The sequence below is a fragment of the Pteronotus mesoamericanus genome, unplaced genomic scaffold, assembly GCF_021234165.1.
Source record: "Pteronotus mesoamericanus isolate MK-2021 breed Mesoamerican mustached bat unplaced genomic scaffold, CSHL_Meso_final contig_32, whole genome shotgun sequence".
NCBI classification, from domain to species: Eukaryota; Metazoa; Chordata; class Mammalia; order Chiroptera; family Mormoopidae; genus Pteronotus; species Pteronotus mesoamericanus.
The window spans coordinates 7,258,219-7,271,230 of NW_026555134.1; the positions used below are offsets into that span (position 1 = coordinate 7,258,219).

The following is a 13,012-nucleotide window of genomic DNA, read 5'->3' on the forward strand; positions in this document are numbered from 1 at the left end:
AAACAGGCAAATAATCCAAAAACAAACAAAAAACCCACACTGAAAGTTCTTGCTGTCTAATCCGAAACAATGAGGTCTAGTCACAAAACATGCAGTAATCAAAGGTCCAGTGACCTTTTCAGGATCAAGAAATTTGGCTTCTTGTAATTAAACTATACCCTACTATAATGAGTATTCTAAAAATTCTTAATCTGGTTTATTTGGAAAGCCTAAAGATTAAAAGTTCTTCTAAGGACATATCTTAGAGCCTGCCAAAATTAGAGATTCTCTTGTTGCCAGGGCAATCTACACTTAAGGAAAGGCTTTCTTTTGAGTGCAAAGAGTTGAATATTATAGGCTATTAGACAAAAGAGTTTTATTCTTTGTTAAATTTTTATAACATACAGTGCTTAGAAATACCCAGGTATTACCTGCTTTGAGCTGTGTGAGAAGTTATCTCGATGCAATGATACCCGCCAAACATACTACCAGGTGAGATACCCTAGAGGACATGGAAAGAAAGGCTAGGACATCATGAGAAGCAGGGGGCTAGGGGAGGAGAAAATTGATACGCCCATGGCAGGGTAAAAATGAGAGAGGAAGACCCATGAATTGGAACCTGTGGTTATGCAGTGTCCGTATGTTCTGTCTCTTTGGCACATAGGCCTTTTTGTTGATGGTATCATAATTGGACCAGAGTTGAAGTTTGAGCGAGGGACCAGAGACGGTAGGTGCTTAAGCCAATGACACACTCTGGCTCCATTGGAGCAATGCACTGGCAAGAATTTCTGTCCACAGCAGTAGCTTGCTAATTAACCTGCTGTGAGCAGGTAAAGGTTTTGCACTTCTTGAGCAGGACATGTGGGACACAGTGTGACTGTCACCACTAGGTGGCAGAACTAAGACCTGCAAATGTTGAATATCTCATGTATATTTAGTGTGTCAGGAATATAGAAAATGAGTATTAGTGCCTCTTGTATGTTTAGTGTGTCATCAATATTAAGCATCTCTTGGTCATTCAATCGTTTTCTGTGTTCACAAGTATATGCCCTACTAACTTTTATCTGTCCACCATGTGTCGCAGGTCGTAACTTATCTGTGCTTAACACATGACTTGTCCATTCTATTTATATCTTTTCTTCCAAGAAGAATTGAATATTCTCAAACAATACATCCATTTCCATCCATTTCACTTGTATTTTTGTTAGAGAATCTGGTGGTGTTAAACCCCCACCTCAACAGACTTGGGTGTTTTAGATGGTAAGAACTACAGCTAGATTCTTTGAACATTTTTTTTCTGTGCTAATAGTACTTCTAACAGAATCTCATTCCTTCTCAGCAAGTATTATAGAAGGGATCCCGTTAATTGGGGTACTTACCAGATCCTTTACTTGGAGGGGGATAATAAAGAAGGAGTTTCCTACGGCTGAGAAAATACCCAATAAGGAGTTTTTATAGGTCCAGCTGTAGGCTTTTTCCACATATTAAAAAATATATACCGGTCAGCCTGATCTCCGTACTCTGCTCCTGGAACCTTAAGAGGATAGGTGTTTGTATTAGTATTCCAGAAATTGAGTGGCTTGAAACAGCAAAAATTCATTATTTTAGAGTTCTGTAGGCTGGAATTCCAACACAGATCTCACTGGCTAAAATGGTGTTGACAGAGTTCTGTTTCCTTCTAGAGGCTCTAGGGGTGAATCCGTTACTGTGCCTTCTGCAGCTTCCAGAGGCTACATGTTGGCTCATTGGCCCCTTTCTCCATTTAGGTACAGTGGGTTGAGTCCTTCTCATCTCCTGTCATTCTGAACTTTTTTCATAATTACATCTCCCTTGGACTCTAACGCTCTTGCCTTCATTTTTTATTTTTAAGGACGCTTGTGATTACGTTAAACTCACCTGGATAATCCAGAATCATGTCACTATTTTAAGGTAATTTGATAAGCAACTTTAACTCCCCCTTGCCATGTAACCTAATATATTCCCACATTCTGGGGCTGGAGGGGCGTAGCAGGATCATCTTTGGGTGGCCATTATCTTGCCTATTGTAAATTGCTTAATTCCTCTTTTGACCACAAGTGTTATATGCATTATTTTTAAAAGCCCTCTGTGTAGGCGGGGAAATTGGTTGAAGGTGATCAAAAGGTACAAACTCCCAGTTATAAAATAAGTACTGGGATGTAATGTACAACATGATGACTAGTTAGCACTGTTGTGTGGTATATATTAAAGTTATTGAGAATAGATCCTGAATTCTCATCACAAGTAGAGAGGCCCTTTTCTCCCTGCATCTATTGAATATTTGAGGTGATGGATGTTAACTTATTGTGGTAATCATTTCACATATGTAAGTCAAATCATTATGCTATGTCCCTTAAATTTATACAGTGCTGTATGTCAGTTATATCTCAATACAACTGGGGAAAAAACAGGAAACATAGACAAAAATAAAAATCTCTCTGTATACAGGAAGTATTTGGAGAAAGAACTAAAATAAGTCATGTGTGTCAAGTCAGGTTCTTCTACTTTGTCATATGTTTTTGGTTAGAATTGAGCCAAAGCATTAAAAACAAAACTCTACCAATACTCATATTAGCTTTATTTCTCCTACTGACCAACCAAAAAAACCTTGGAAAAAGGAAAAGGAAAAAGAAGAAAAACTCACAGTGCCAAGAGTTTATCTATTCCAACTAGATCTGGGACTGCTTGTTCACTACAGTCTTGCTGGTACCCTGGCAGATACAGAGAAACAAATGGTAGACATCACCAGTGAGTGGAGGTGGTGTAAGCCATTCCCTTCTGCCAGCAGTTCCCCGACGCTGGGAGTGGCAGGTCGTAATGGGCTATTTTATAGAACTGGCAAAACAAGTAAAGAAGAGCACTGGGAATCACATTTTAGTTTCTCGTAGATTCTTATTCCCTGACCCTAGTCAAGTTGCTGTAAGTTTTCTTTGAAGTAAAAAATCTGGAGATGGGATTATTTCCCATAACAATTTAAAAAATACATTAAAAAGCAGTTCTACAGAAAATCAGAAATGTGTAAGGCTGTATAGATCTGTTTCGTGTGTTTGTGAGTTGTTTCAGAAAAAGAACTTTGATTTTATTGCTTATGTTTCATACACATGGGCAAGAAGGAGTGAAAACAGATTAAGATGTTCTAGTAGAATAATAGCGATATGGTTCTAGTCTAGAATTTCCTTCTGATTCCATCAGCATCAGGGAAATAGTTGAAAGTGACCTTTTCTTGTCCTTTTTTTTTTTCCTTAAGAAAGAACGTTAAATTACCTTTAAAAGACTTGTACTCTTGATAACATTTAAAGCTTTTGACATTGTAGAGAATCTCCTAGTTTCATGTGATTGTTTCCTACAAAACTCCTATCTCAGCCTCATTGGAACTTGATACACTCTAAGCTATTTCAACCAAGTACATCCTCAATTCAGACTCATGAGGTGATTCCTTTCTCAGGCTCTGCACAGCGAAGGACTCAATGTTTTGCTTTATTCTTCCTAAAAATAGATTATAATCTATCTCCCTCTTCAGATAGTTACCTCTTCTATGAGCTTTTGCAGATGACCCAGCCCAGAAAGCCAGAAACTCAAGAACTGATTAGATAACTGTTTTATCTTTGCTTGTTGAGCTAGGCCTACCTGATTAAGATTGAGAAATTAATCAGACTGCAACAGTTTAAGTCCCGGCTATGTATAGCTAATGGTTAGTTCAAACTAATTAAGGCTAAACAGAGTAGGCTTTCAGGAATTGGTATAAAACTAAAGATTCCTCTCTTAGAATGTAGAAAGATAGAGCCCTAAATGCAAAGACACATTTTTTTTTCTTTCTTGGATGTATTACATGTCTATAACAGATCTGAATTTTAGAGCATGTACTTCCTCATATTTAAGGTTTTAAAGCCTTTTCACAAAAGATTGCTTGTATGTCTATAGTTTGATCAAATACATACACCTACGTGAACATGTGGTCTTTTAATAACTTCACAAAGAGAAAACACTCATTGTAAAACTATCAACTATTTGTTCCAATTTGTTATCTAATTTGTTTCATCTTCTGCCTGCTTTCTGGGAAGAATGAATGATAATATCTATGTCTATCCACATCATTTGCATCGTGCTCAATCCATTGTGAATAAGTGACAATGTATTTCTGAGAAATCTCTAGAACACTTTAGTAATATAGCTAGTCCCTTTCCCCTTGGCATAGTATATAGCACCATTTATAAAGTTTTAAGAAATTTTCACTTTTTTCTATCAGAAAAAGGCCTACATGTATAACTTTATGGTCTTCTTTGGTATACAAGTCTACAAATACCTTTTAAAATTTTAAACATTATTTTAGTGTCAGCCTTTCTTTTTCAAAATGGAAATACTGTTATAGTATTTCCTCATTGTTAAAACAAAATTTTTCTTTTTTTAATTTACAAAATGAGCAAGAGACCAATAGGTAAATAAAAGAGAAATCCATTAAGTAGATGCAAACTTATATATGATAAAGTTTACATTTCAAGTCAGTAGAAGAGGAAATCACATTTAATAAAAGATGCTGGTATAACTAGCTTTTCCCCCAAAGAATACAAAGCTAGTCTCTGTTAAACATGTACAAAAATAAATTTCAAGTGTATTAAACTTATCAAATAATTAAAACACAATTAACATTAAGATTATTTGATTAACTCTGGGTGAGAGAATATTTTCTTGGCAAAATTAGAAGCCTAAATTACAAAATAAAACCTTGCCATATTTGATCACATGCAAATTTTTATATAGCCAAAGATACCATAAGAAGTGTCAAAATATTAGTGAGAAACTGTCAAAAAAGATTTGTTCCACAGTATGACAAAGGGGCCATTTCTATATTTTAAAAATAGCACCTACAAATTGATTTTTTAAAAAGATAAATAGAAAAGGGACATGGGATATAAAAGGAAAAAATACAAAATTTTTGCAAAATTAAGAGAGAGACATCCAGTGGTGGTGGAAATAGGCACTTTTTGTAGAAAGCTATTGAGAGCTTGGATTTATTAAACTTCTGAAAAATAATCCAAGATGTAGTAGATAGTCTACAAAGTAAAAGCCAACATTGATCCCTCCCCTCCTTGTAAATGTTGCCTGGCCTTGAGCCTTGTTTTCACCAAGAATGTGGCAGATGCAACACCATACCTGCACCCGTTCTGGCCTTTAAAACACTGGCACTTTCTATTTCCCCCTTATATGAAGCTGACTTTTATGAAAGTGGTATGACTCCCCTGAGACCATAATATTGTAAGCAACCCAAGCTACCCACATGTGTGTGTTTTGGGAGAGGAGGGAGAGAGAGTTGTGGAGGAGTACCAAGGCGCCCGACATGTGAGTGAAGCTTCTTGGACCATCCAGTTCAGCAGGATTGTCTGCTGAATGAAGCTAAGTGAATGAGCCCAGCCAAAGTCATGTGGAGCAAAAGAACCACCCAACAGAAACCTGCTTGATTTCCTGGCCACAAAATCGTGAGGAAATAATAATCATTGTCGTTTTAGGCCACTTAAGTTTTAGTGAGGTACATTACACAGCAATATATAACCAAAGCACAGGAGCATCTTAAGGTAAAAAAAAAAAAGAAAAAAAAAACAACCCTTTTTGACCCAGCAAACCCATTTAATAGATTTTGGTACATCCATATTATGAAATATTGATATCATTAACTAGAATTAGTTGATCTCTAGAGATATTCATGATACACTGTTAAATAAAATGCAAGTTGCAAAATATGTACACTCTAATCTCATTTTAAAAGACTACAACAAATACAAATAAACACTTATGTTTTTAAAAGATTACAGAAAAGTGTAGATATGTGTAAAATTCTTAACATTGGCCTATTGGACGAATAAGCACAGGGTGAGCTTTGGGGACAGAGCCTTATTTTTTGTGTACTTCTGTTACTGGGTTGTTTCAAGGAACAAAGACTTGTTGTTTGGGAGAAAAAATCCAATAACATACTTAAATATAGGAATGAAAGAAATTCAAATATTCTTGTTGTAAAAAGAAAAAAAAAATTAAACTCTACAGAATTGTATAAACCAGCAAGGGAAATCATCAGATAATCCTCTTAATCCAGATTACAGTGACTTGCTTTGTTTATTCAACAATATATCAGAGGCATCTTTCTATGTTAGTAAAAATAGATGCAAATGACCCTTTTAGTGGCTTTAGAATATTCTATTGTTTGTTGAATTCACATTTTTTCTAGATTTTCTGTTTATAAAAATAATGGTTATCCTCATGATACATGTTCACTCTTAGAAGTGAACTTAATACACATATTGCTAGCATGCACTCTACAAAGACTGTATCAGTTTTTATTCCTGCTAACAGTTTACGACAGGAGCAAAAACAATTGTCTAAGTAGTTATCTGACTAACCATTCTCCATAAAGCAGCCAAAAAGAATTTGCTAGTGTAGCAACTAGCGAATGTTTTCATGTCCATACAAAGGGACGTGGGTAGAACTAGAGTTGTAGTGCATTCAGACACCAGAATTCCTACTGATTAAATGGGGGTGGAAGAGTCACAGGAGGTTAGCCTAGAAGTGGAAAATGAAGAAACAAGTCTTTGCGTAGAGATATATAAATTGAAGTAGATGTTCTCCAGTTTACCAGGTTGAATGACTTCCAGTGCCATCTTCTGGCAAAGAGGTCCAAAATTTTTAATTTATATTCTGGGAATAGTTTGACTTCTAAGCACAACTAAACCAAGGGTCAGTAGGAGAACGCAAAGAAGGTCTTGGTATGTTGGGGAAGGGATAAGGAAGAAGGAAACAAATTTCTCTGAAGCAAAAATTTGAATAATTTGACTTCTGAGGTCTCTGGCAAAATCTGTGGCCTCTCCAACCTACATACATCTTGTGTACTACTGATAAAACTTGGCCATCCTCCTTTAGCTTCAAGTTTGGAATCCCCAGTATCTTTGGGTAAGGCACTTTAGCAGTAATAATACACAGGACAACACCCTTCTTATATGAAAATATGTTTCTATCTTACGAAGTCCTGCAGTGAAGAAAGGTACTTAGACTACCAAACCTTTCAGTATACTGGCAATTAATTTATACACACACTAGATGTATAGATGTAGAAAATCACATACCTTAAAATTTATTTTCAAGACAAAAATATTGTTTTAATTATCCAAAATATATTAGAAAAAGGCTTGCTTTTCAAAAGCCAAATTACTTTTTAAAATGTGGCATCCCTAAATAAAATCTTTAGGTTAAAAAAAGTTACTTTTCTCCGCGTTGTATGTCTGGGACAAATTTATAACATTCTTTATTTCAAATCAACTAGTAGTAAGTTCTCGCTCTGCCGTATTCCATCTAACGTCACACTCCTGCCTTCCCTTCTTTCCCGCTCCATTTTCTCCTACTTGCGGGGCCCCGCCCCCGCCCCCGCCCCACCGCTCTTTCCCGGCCCTCTCCACAGCGCGCCCGCTTCCGCGCGCTGACGTCACACGCCAGCGCCAGTGACGCGCCCGGCCGTTCCCCAGTCTTCTGCACTCCAGGGTTTACGGGCTGTAGAGTGCGGAGTCTTCAGCCCCTTGTCCCAATCACTTCTCTGCAAATCCCGAAATCTAGAGCGGTCATTGCGAGGGAGGAGGACGTGGCCGGCAGCCTTCCAGTCCCAAATGCCGCCCGCTCCCCACCCCGCCAATAGTAACCACCTTTGAAGTTGGAGAGGCGGTAACCGAGGCACTCCCCCTGCTGCTGCCCGCCGTTTCCAAGGGGCTCAGAAACCAGTTTGTTTCCTCCGGGCAGTGTGTACAGTCTCACGGGGCGTTGCCCGAGACGGTACCGAGTCAAAGTTGAGCGATCGGCCAAAGGCTGGTGTCAGATGTGGGAGTCTCCCTGCCCACTTTATAGCGGACTGTGAGCTGCTGGTTAGACAGACTTGGTTTCTTTTCCAGGATGTCATTTTCGAAATGCGGGATGATGCTTCTGACTCGTTAAGTCCCATAGGAAGACTGCTACACCTAGACCTTCGCTTATAGATCATCACCGTAATTCCTACCAACGTCCTGTGTCGTTGAGGTGAGTTGCGCTTGGGGGAAGCAATGATACGCAAAATGGCAAATCATACTGGAAACGAGGAGACCTTGCTTAGACTCGCTTATGTAGAGATTGCGTGGATACCTTGAGTGCACAGAAAAATAATATCCTTATCTCACTAGAATGTTAATTCTCCAAGAAATATGTATTATAAAGCAAACATTGGACATTATTTTAAAAGCTATTAAAATAATAGAAATCTTGGTATGCATAAGCAGTCATTTACAGGCGTATATGTTGCCTCTGATCTTTAATTACACATATATTTAATCAGAAAATGAGTAGCAACTAGTTAGCCTATTATCTTATTTTGCAGTTTCCATAATTTAAAAGTTTCTATATATTTCTAATAATTTCTATGTATAAAGCATTAAAAGTTCTACTTTTAGAGTTCATCATAACTCTTTTTTTATATGCAGGCCTAATTTTTACTCTCTAATGTGAGGTCCACCCACAAGAAACAAAATTTTATTGCCGTTATAAGTTACATCAGAAGTATTTATGAAGGATTAAAACTAATATCCAATATATACTAATAGCCTTTTCTTATGATGCAGCAGTATTGTAGAGATGATGGAGGGAAGCCAAATATGGAGAGAAGTAGTCCTTTGTCTCTAGTTTAGACTTGTCTGGAGTGAGAGGATCCACAGATCTTCTTCATTTAAAATTGCCCATTGTTCTAGGTGAAAGGTAAGGAGCTTATTTTGTGGGAAAACAGGTTTTTGCCCAGAAAAAGTCACCATTAGGGTTATGGCACTTGGCCACAGGAGTTCTTTTGAGGTCATTTTAATAATACATTGACATTGAATTCCAAGTAAATTTTACTCTGTCTAATCTTCTACCTTGTAAGTCATGGTCATGACACCATTTCATGAATATAAATTATTTACATGTTGGTAATTTCCACTAGGGAAGCTGTTCATTGTTGCCTGAATAGACTTACAGAGAAGAAAAACAAATATTTTTTTTGGGGGGGGGGAAGTCTAGTAAGAATCCCACTTTCACTTTCTGCTTTTTTGAGTAATAGAAATAAATCAGGGACTTTTAAACTGACCCCTTCCCATCATCTCAAATGCTATTCATTATTTCGGGAGAACTATAGGTATGGATTGTAGCTGCAGACAGTACTATAAGGACTCCCTGAAATCTACTGACATTCCTTTACTGATGTTTCCCCTTAGGACAACTTGTCCATCACATAGCTGAAGAGATTTAATGTTTGAGATTGGTGGGGATAAAGTTATTCATTCATATACTCTGACATTTTTCATATTTAGTGCACAAAATTTTATTATGCCAAACATTGCTTATTTATGGCTTAAAGAAATTCTTAGTAAAATGTGAGGAAAGATGTCTGATTTGACTAGAGGCAAGATACATATATATTTTTTGAAGCATAGTTGACATACTTTGAAAAGAGAGTGATGCCATATAGAAAAACTTTGAATGTCAGGGTCAGAAGTTTGGCAATGGGGAACTGTTCAAGGACTTTACCCAGAGAAATTGATTTAGGTAGTATCCTTCCCATTTCTTTCTACCAGTATTTATTATTTTTAAATTTAAATTTATTGTTTTGAACACATAATACATTCACATAATTTAAAATTGGAAGGTATAAGAAATAGAAAACTCATCTTCTCAACTACTCAGTTCTCTTCCTTAAAGGCAGTCAATATTACCAGTTTATTTTGTATTCATTCAGTTATTACTTACTTATACAAGCAGTTATGTGTGTGTTTATACATGTAAGGGTGTAAGGGTCATATATACTTATACACACATAAATAAATGTAAATATAAATACACATATATTTCCTTTTAATATGCAGAGGGAGTATGACTTATTTATTATTCTGGACCTTAGAGGTTAATCCATGTCAATATAAATGTTTCCTTCTCTTAGACTTGATGTATATTTAAGCTGCCATTTCAGGTGGTGCTACAGAGGATAACTTTGTATGTGTCTCATTTTAATACATTTGAAAATATTTATAGGGTAATTTCCTAGAGAAATGCTGCATTAAAGTGTCTGAACATTTATAACTTTGGTAGACATTGCCAAATTAGTATTTGTATCAGTTTGTATTCTCACCATATTCTGTTTCCTTATATTTTCCCCCAACTGTAAAATAACAAACTTTCTGAATTTTGCCACTCTGATGGCTAAAAAATGCTATCTCTTGTACTTTTGTTTTATTGTGGTAAAATATACGTAACAAAACTTATCTTTTGTACTTTTAAAATGTATTTTTCTTTATGTGAGATTGCATACCTTTGCGCATTGTAACATCATACTCCTTTCTGTTGTTAACTTTTAACTTCATATTCTTTGTCCATTTTTCTGTTGGATTTTTTCCTACGAATGTGTAGGAGCTTCCTGTTTATTAGAAAAATGAACCCTTGGTGATCTGATTTAAGCTATAGATATGTATATGTATATATTTTCTTTATGTCTTTTGAATTTTGACTTACACTAGTTTTTGCTATGCGAGATTTTTAGGTAGTCATATTAATCTCTTTATTAATAGCTTCATGATGTGTCTTGATATGAAGTAGAACAAGTTTTCCTTCATTGGTCTTTTTTTTCCCCCAGTATTTCTCTGGCTATCCTTGCTTTTTTTGTATTAGCTTTAAAATCATCTTGCCTTATCTCTCTCACCCTCACCCCCAAGCTTTTGTTTTTATGAGCATTACTGGTAAATTTAGAGATTAAGAATTAAAATCTTTCTGATACTCAATCTTTCTATTCATTCACAATCTACCGTTCCTGCCTTCCTCCCTCCTTTCCTCCCTTCTTTCCTCTCCTTCTCTCCTCTCTCTCCCTCCCTCCCTCCCTTCCTTCCTTCCTTCCTTCCTTGTATGTTTTAATTTTTTTTTCTTACTTTTCCTCTGTTCTTCTGATGAATCTTTTTATTGGTTCATTTTCCAGGTTACTAATCCTGTCTGCTGTAAAACCTATGCAATGAGTTCTTAATTCAGATATTTTTATTCTAGAATGATTATTTAATTTTAAAAATAAACTTTAGTTCTTTTTTCTAGTTTTCTAGTTGAAATTCTCCATCTTTGAAATCTTTTTTTAAAAAAACTCCATCTTTAAAAAAATCACTTTTGTTCATCCTTTTATTTTCTTGAACATATTAATCATGGTTATTAAAACTGTAACTCCATATTTGAGTCATTTGTAAGCCTATATCTATTGTGTTCGGGGTTTTTTTTTGTTTGTTTGTTTTGGTTCTCCGGTTCTCTCTTTTTTTTTTCCTTAACATGCCTCATAATTATTGATCGGATGCTAGAAGTTGTGAATGAAAAGTCTTAGAGTTTTTGGAACATTTATCTTCCAAAAATTGTTATGTTTTATTCTGGCAGGCTGATGGGCATTATCAGCTGATGACCTTGATCCTGTCAAGGACTGCTTTTAGGCTGTGTTAGGACCAGCCTGTTTTATTCTTGCCCTTTTAGAAAGGACTGACTGACAGGAGAGGAATTTATAAGTTGGTTTTTAGACTCCTTGTGTTTTTTCCCCTCCTCTGCAGGATTTTGGCAGCCCTAAACTCTGACCTCTCTTTCCTCAGCCTGCTAGGACGGCAGCTTTCTACTTCCTCTCTGTTCTGTTATGCCACAGGTGGGGAAATGTGGAACTCACTGGTACGCTCCTACCTTTCAATTATAGCCACTTAATTCCTATATGTTCTTTTATATATTTTACTCGGTGTTTATTACTGTTTTTGGAGGTGGGATGGTCTGATATGAGCTACACCATTATGATTAGAATAGTCTCACCATTTACTATGTAGACTTTCACTTAAATCTCCCAGATTGTACAGGCATGGCTCAGAAATATTGTGGGTTTGGTTCCAAACCACTGCATTTTTTTTGGGGGGGGGGTTGGTTTTTTTTTTGCTTGTAGCAGGTCTTGCCTTCATTTGTAAAAAATGCAATGTCTGTGAAGCACAGTAAAATAAAACACAATAAAATGAGGTATGCTTGTCAATCTGGCATTTCCATTCTCAGTTGTGTTGGGTATCCCCAATCTAGAGAAATTTCTAGTCTTCTGCCAAGCTGAGAGAGGGGTGATCACCTGATTGGAAGAGGTGGATGAGGCAAACTGTGTGTCTAACTGCTTCTTACACAGTCACCCAATCTTGTTTTAGTCCTAATATCCTTACTCTCAGAGACGCCTGGTGCTTCCAGTTACTGAGATAGCCTGTAGTGGGAGTCGACTTATTTCCCATTCCTGGCTTGGGATACAGCTTTGTTTAGTCTCCCAAGTCAGTTGCTGCTTGTTTTTATGTTTGTCAGCTTCCAGAATTTTGTTGCTGTTGCTGTTTTTCCTGTTCTGCCTTTATTTTTTTTATCCTTTTAAAGTTGTATTAGGTTTGAGGAAGAAGTAGAGGTTGCATGTTCAATTGCTGTGTTTAACTGTAAGTTGCAATTTATTTTTTGACTTTTTAAAGATTTAGGCTAAAGTAAGCACTCCCGTGGCTTTTCACTTTTCTGAAGGAAAGGCTTTGGCTATATCTCTGTTAATCTTTGTGGCTGATAGTATAGTTGTAAACAATGTTAGAGTTTTCTATTTTTTGACCCATTTAGCTCTTTTATTTTCTTCTCATTGAGTCATTATTAGAGTTGATAGTGCCCTTCAGATAGCATTACATTTGAATCTTTAGTGTTTTTAGATGAAGTGTCTAAGGCTTGGAAAGGTCAGGTGGTTTGCTCTTGTTCACATAGCTTTTATTTTCCAAACCCATTGCTTTATTTGTTATATCACATAACTCTTTGGAAAGCTCAGGTATCAAAAATGTCTTTGATTTTATGCTTTGAATGTCTTCAATATCAGATATGTATTTTATGGGGATTAAATTGGTATCATTGTTAGAGACCTTAAGAATATTGTCAAGTTGGTATTGTGATTTTCATTTGATTTCATTTGATGTTGGAAGCTGAAGCATAG

The 13,012-nt window shown here is 36.3% G+C and overlaps 1 protein-coding gene across 1 annotated transcript in view; it reads left to right on the plus strand.

The window, feature by feature from the left end:
- The first annotated feature begins 7,548 nt into the window (after positions 1-7,548).
- NEK1 (NIMA related kinase 1) overlaps positions 7,549-13,012 on the plus strand; it is a 96,540-nt gene continuing 91,076 nt past the window's right edge. Inside the window, exon 1 of the mRNA XM_054576064.1 lies at positions 7,549-8,043. The gene's annotated coding sequence lies outside the window, so the exon portion shown is untranslated. The remainder of the gene's footprint in view (positions 8,044-13,012) is intronic.